At 41.4% G+C, this 6517-nt stretch overlaps 2 pseudogenes; both read left to right on the top strand.

The window, feature by feature from the left end:
- Positions 1-597, top strand: part of LOC116701951 (putative olfactory receptor 13C6) — a 736-nt pseudogene extending 139 nt beyond the window's left edge.
- A 2635-nt stretch (positions 598-3232) lies between these two features.
- LOC116701941 (olfactory receptor 2T3-like) overlaps positions 3233-6517 on the top strand; it is a 3703-nt pseudogene continuing 418 nt past the window's right edge.

The following is a 6517-nucleotide window of genomic DNA, read 5'->3' as shown; positions in this document are numbered from 1 at the left end:
GGTTTCACCAAAACCTCCATGAGCCTATGTACATTTTCATTGCAGCTTTGTCACTAAACTGTCTACTCTACAGCACTAATATCTACCCAAAGCTTTTGGTTGACTTTTTATATGAAAAACAGATCATATCTTATTCAGCCTGTCTCTTTCAATTTCAAATATTTTATACTTTAGGCTGTTCAGAGTTCTTACTGTTGGCAGCCATGGCCTATGACAGATATGTGTCTATATGTAAACCTCTGCAATATCAACACTATAATGACAAAAACCACAGTAAGTATTTTCCTGTTCTTTGCTTGGTGTTGGTGTCTGCTTGTCATATTTTATTCCAACAATATTTAGTTATGAAGCAAAACTTTGTGACTTACCTAAAAAGGAATATTTTTGTAACCATTCAATTACAAACTTCAATGTGTAACATCAAGAGTAATTACCTGTATTTGGTATAGTTATTCTATTAGATCTCCAATTCTGTGCCCATTGCTTTTCATAGTTTCTACATACACCAGGATATTTTATAATAACCTATCGAAGTAGTAAGACGTCAGAGAGAAAAGCTGCACAGACCTGTTTCCACCCCACCTGGTTTGGTTTTAATCATTTTCTCCATTTTTGCTTGGTCTAGTGGATATACCTATAGCTCGAGTGCCCATCCAATTTCCCTAACGCACGCTTAAGAATCGTTAGCAAATAATTTTGTATCATCCTTGTTACAAACCCACTCATAGTACGAGGCTCAAAATGAAAGAACTATCTAACAACTCAAAGATTGTTCTGTTTCATCCAAATGATTTGATGTAATAACACTGATTACTAATGTACAGGCACTTCTTCTGAAATAACCATGCTGAGATGTGAGTTGTTTGAAAGGTTCAGTAAATCAACAATACTCATTATAGACACATACTGAGTATTTACTGTAAAGAGACTGTGTTGTTATGGGAACGGCCAAGGTGTCCCTTAATTTTGACTTGTGATGCTAATTTTGTGGAATACCAAAATAACAACATCTGTTCGACTTAATCAAGTCATCTAAATGTAGTTTTTCTGTATTTTATTTACTGTCTAATGTATCAGCAGCTAAGTTTCTTTGAAGTACAGCATTTGTTTTTTCATTGCTGTAATCTTTTTTACTTTCAACGTAACATGTTCTCATGTGGACTGTTTCTGTATTTCAACTCTACTTTCATAATGTCATTAGCAAACCTTTAACCCTGTTTACCTGAGATGACATTTACATTCATCGCATTGGCTTGTTTACCATGATAAATTAAATATGAACATTCATCAATATAAGTTGTATTATTGCAGATGCTAACTGTTCCAGCCCACACTTAAGTTTGACATGCCTTTTCAACTGACAGATAAAATCGAGTTTGTTTTGAGTAACAATGATATTTGTTGTTCATATCATATCGCTGGATTTTAATTTCTTCCCACAGCAACACTTCTGACTCCAGGAGGACATCTTATTTTTCACTTCAAGTATGACTTTTACTACTGATCTCAATTTACGGGGGTGACCGTTACTATTTTCTTATTCACAATGAAAAAATAGGTTCACACTGGGAACATTTCATACTCTACATAAGGTAGAAGAGTGCATAGAAAACTTGGCTGGGCAAGATGCTTAAGTTGCAGCTGTTAAGAGTAGAGCTCATTTTATGTTTTGTATACACGGCTGGGTAGTTTCAGCTAAGAACATACATAAGATGTACTGTGATTCTGTAGTTTTTCTTTGGGCATTTCTTCCTTTATCACCAGTACAGCTAGGACATGAAAGGTTAAATACATGCAGGAAACCTGCCACCACCATGTCGGATTTGAACCTGGCCTCTGTGTGAGGACTAATACTTTCTTCATTTACGTTAATTAATTTAATTTTAATTAATTTGATTAGGATTTATTATTTCCAGGACCATTTGCACACAGATGAACAAGTATGCATTACACGTTTCCATCTGCCGTCCATTAGGCAGTTGGATTTACCGTAAAAAGTACATGGTCTAGTACAGTTTAGTATAAAAGAAAGAAAGAAACAAAAAGAAAAGAAAACAAAAACAAAAACCAGAACAAAATTCATTAGTAAAGTAAAAATAGAAGCTTTTATAAGGGGCGCCAATAATATTGACTTTTTCTGATTATATTTTGTATTCACATGTATCCGTGATATGACCAAACACAGCAATTGAGTGCAATACAAACACTGGTCTCTGCAAGACCCCCCAGCAGAGAGTATGGGTCCTAAGCCCTGAATTTCCTCAATGGGCAATATCACGCACCATCACCAGTAAAATCTGCTAGTTGTCCGTGCAATGTTTTCCACCTGGAAGTAATGCACAATAAAAGACGTTTACGACTTTAAAGTGGTCTTATATGCCACACATGATGGATTCATGTCCCTTCAGCGCAATTAGCAACAAGTAGGAAATCCACTTTATTAATAAAGCACCTTGAATACCCCTTGAGATGTATTCTTGTTTTATCATATAGATCACTACAGGCCAAACGTTTGGACATGTTAAACTTGGATTTCATGACTATTTAACATTGTAGATTATCATGAAGGCATCAAAACATTATGAATTGACACATGTGGAATTATGTATTTGAACAAAAAACGTGAAAAAAAAAAAAATGAAAATCATGTCTTATAGTCTAGTGTTATTCCATTTACCCATAGTTCTAGCAGCAGAGACATCTCTAGAACACTGTATATGATGAGACTTGCGCGATATTTACCTTCATGGTCCATATCACTAGAAACCACTGTTAAGGAGAGCTAACCCCAGCAGAAGATATTTGTTGGGCCTAGAACCAGTTATCGCATTAGACCAGTGAAATCTGGCTTTGTTCTGAGTCCAAGTTTGCGGTCTTTATTCCAACGGCCATGTCTTTGTGTGCGACGGAGAAAAATGTGACTGGATGGGATTCTACTGCCCTGGTTTTCCCTCTTAGCATTTGAGGCGGAGGTGTGCGGGGTGGGGATGCTTACTTGTGACACTGGTTTTTGGGATTTATTCAAAAAGGAAGGCATCCTGACCATCATGGCTACCACAGCATCCTGCAGCGCTGCCTTCCCATCCAAGTTTGTGTTTAGTTGGACCCTCATTATTTTTCAACAAGACAATGACCCCAAACACACCTCCAGGAGTGTACGGAGATATCTGACCAAGAGGGAGAGTGGTGGACTGCTTGCCCCCCACAGTCCCTGGGCCTGAACCCATTCGAGATGGTTTGGGGTGAGCTGGACCCGCAGAGGTGAAGGCAAAAGGGCAACAAGTGCTTGGCATTCTGGGAAACTCCTCAAGACTGTTGGGAAACCCTTTTAGGGTGACTCTTCTTTGAAGGTGAAGTGCGAAATCCGTAATCAGAGCAAGACGGCTTATACGTTGAAGAAACTAGAATATAAGACTGTTGTTCAGTTTATTTCACACTTTTTGTAGTACATCATTCCACATGCGTTCTTCATAGTTTTGATGCCTTCATGAGACTCTACATGTCAATAGTCATGAAAATAAAGGAAACACATTGAATGCATCTTTTGCCTATACTGTGTATCACAATAACAAAAAAAATCCCCCTCTCACCTTGTGGGGTGGTATGGTGTATCCTCAAGCTCGGGTTCCTCTACCAAGGCCGGGAGTCGAGGGTTCAGTATCTTAGCTGTTTTCCTCTGCTGCACGGTTCTCTGGACAGAGACCTCTTAATGTTTTTTCCTGGAATCTGCTGTATCCACCTCCCCTTTGGGGGTCACAGCCCCCAGTGCTCTGATGTACCACTGGCATCACTGTTGCTCTATTTTTTCCACATCTTTGTCCAAGCTCACTTTTCAGGCCCTGTGTATTTCTCAAGCTTCTCTCGTGTTCCTTCTTCTGATGTGGGCTGCGCCTGGGAATCTTCACATCTATCCCCTACTGATTTCTCTCCTGTTTGTTCCATCAACACGATGTCTTGTTGGTTAGCCTACCATTTTGTCATTCTGGATCTTGAAGTCCCACAGGATCTTGGCTCGTCTGTCCGCTACTTAGGAGGGGTCTTCCCATTTTGACCTTGGACTTCCACCCTACCTCGTGGCAGATGTTCCCTGTAACTAGACCGCTATCTGTTATGGCGTTTCAGTGTACGCCTCTTCCTGCCATGCATCTTACACCCTGCTGTTTGTGTGCTGTACTGATCTCCGGGGCTCCTGCACAGTCTGCCTGGGGCCTGGCCTGTGTGGAAGACCAGCTTCTATTGATCTTGTACTGAGTGCCCTGTTCTTTTGCTGCCATGATTAGTGCCTCTGTGCTGGCCTTCAGTCCACCGTTTCCAGCCACTGGTAGGATTTTCTTGATATCAGCTATTCTTTTTTCTATTGTCTGGTGGTACACAACCGTGCAGCGGCTTTGGTCCCTCCAGGACGGTTCTTCATCTTCCTTGTCCTCGCCTTCGGGTTTCTGCTGCCCAAGGTTTTCCTAGCCCCTCATCTTGGGGCCATCTTCTGAGGTACTCCTGGATCTTCTTTGTTCATCCTGGACAGTGGTCTTGTTACTCACTAGCCCTCGGCCCCCCACGCTACACTTGGTGTACAGTCTCAGGGGGCTTGATTTGGGGTGAAACCCCTGCATTTTGAGGAGCTTTCCCGTCTTGATGTCGTTGCTCTATCTCTCCTCTTTTGCTAGTTTATTAGACCAGTTTCGGGGTATCTGATGACTGCAGGGCGTATGTGTTGATGCTTCGGTCTTGTTTTTCCCCCATTCAGCTACTTTTCAGGACCTGCCTCCTTCTTTGTAGGTATTTGGCTGTGGCGGTCTTCACTTGCTGCCTCCTCATGGTTTCCTTAGCCTTTGGCCCCCCAAGGTATTTGTCGCTACCTGCACATCTGCAATAACAGCCTCTGTATTCAATCCCTCATTTCTGATCATCTTCCCTTTTTTTTGATACATGCAACCCACACTTGTCCACATCCGAACGACATTCCAATTCTTTTGCTAGATCCTGGTAGTGTGGATCCGTGGTTGATATCTCGCCTCATTTCTGGCTACAGCTTGATGTCATCCTGCAGCGGAGGTAACGCTAATTGTTTCCGCTTCGGAATCACTAGTTGTTTTTTTTTTCCATGTTATGCAGAGGCAGTTAATCGGCACGGTAGTGTGGATGGGATTGTTCCCTTCTGGGATCCCTCATGATCAGGATTGTCCCGTCCTTGGGTTAACCATTCCGGGTGGGTCCATCCATCCGCAGTTGGTTCCTTTGTACTGCAAGGCGTTCAGAAATGCATACATGATATATATACATATAGGTGTGTACATTGACAGTGTTATCATCCAGCATGAAGTTGATCAAACTAGAATGCACTCATTGGAAGATGTACTTAAAAAAGGAAGAAGGAGTTTGCCAGAGATGCCAGCACTTGTTGGCCTTTTGCCTCACTCTCGGTCCAACTCTCCCAAGCGTCTCATTGGGTTCAGGTCCGGTGACTGTGGAGGCGCACCAGGCCGTCACTCTCTTCTTGGGTCAATAGATCTTAACAGCTTGGAAGGTGTTTTTTGGGATCATTGTCTTTGAAAAATAAATGATGGTCCACTAAACGGAACTGGATGGGATTACATGTTTGTGCCAGGATGCCGTGTTAGCCTACTTGTTCAGTAATGCCTTCAATTTTGAATCAAATCGCCACACTCTCACCACCAAAGCCCCCCCACACACCCATAACCTCCTCCTCCAGCTTCCGTTGGGACCCAGGCTGTAGAATCATCCCGTCACGTTTCTGTCTGTCGCACAAAGACACGTCGGTTGGAACCAAAGATCTCCAACTGACTCACCTTCTTGTTCCATTAACAGATTTTTTCTTCTGTTCTGGATTTTAGCTTTTATTTTCACACAAACACACACGCCTGAAAGACTTGCCAGGACTAAAACTATTCTACGTTAGAGATTATGTACTGAGCCCATGTCATGAAAAGCCTGCAACTTCAGGTCCTCCAGAGTCTGATGCAGTTCTTCTGTATTTCGTAACTATTGTGGAGAGTTTACTGAAGATCCTAATGGGGGGGGCAAAGCAATTGTCATAAAACTTTCCACACTCAACGTTCACTTCTAATTTTGAAAAGGACAACACCAGGTACTTCCAAGGTCAGGTATCTATGAATGGGTAGACCCAACAGTAACAGGTTGGATGTTGGTGTTTTATCATGTAAGTGAGACTCTTTTTTAGGAATTCATGCCCGCTTGTTTATAAATTGCTTGTTTATTACTCAACATCTATACATTTAATTAGACAACATTAATGGATGATGATGCAACGGACCTATGTAACTCTGGCTGGCATGTGGAAGTTAACAATACAGATATGTTTTTTATTTTTTATTTTTGTTCATAGCATCTATTTCTTCTAATAATCTGCAGTAATTCTATTTATGTGTACCTTATCTGGTTTTCACCAAACCTCCATGAGCCTATGTACATTTTCATTGCAGCTTTGTAGTGAACTCGGTTCTTTACAGCACTAATATCTACCCACAGCTTTGATTGA

The sequence above is a fragment of the Etheostoma spectabile genome, chromosome 2, assembly GCF_008692095.1.
Source record: "Etheostoma spectabile isolate EspeVRDwgs_2016 chromosome 2, UIUC_Espe_1.0, whole genome shotgun sequence".
NCBI lineage: Eukaryota > Metazoa > Chordata > Actinopteri > Perciformes > Percidae > Etheostoma > Etheostoma spectabile.
The sequence above is the reverse complement of the archived record's forward strand: the minus strand, read 5'-3'. Positions and strand labels throughout refer to the sequence as shown.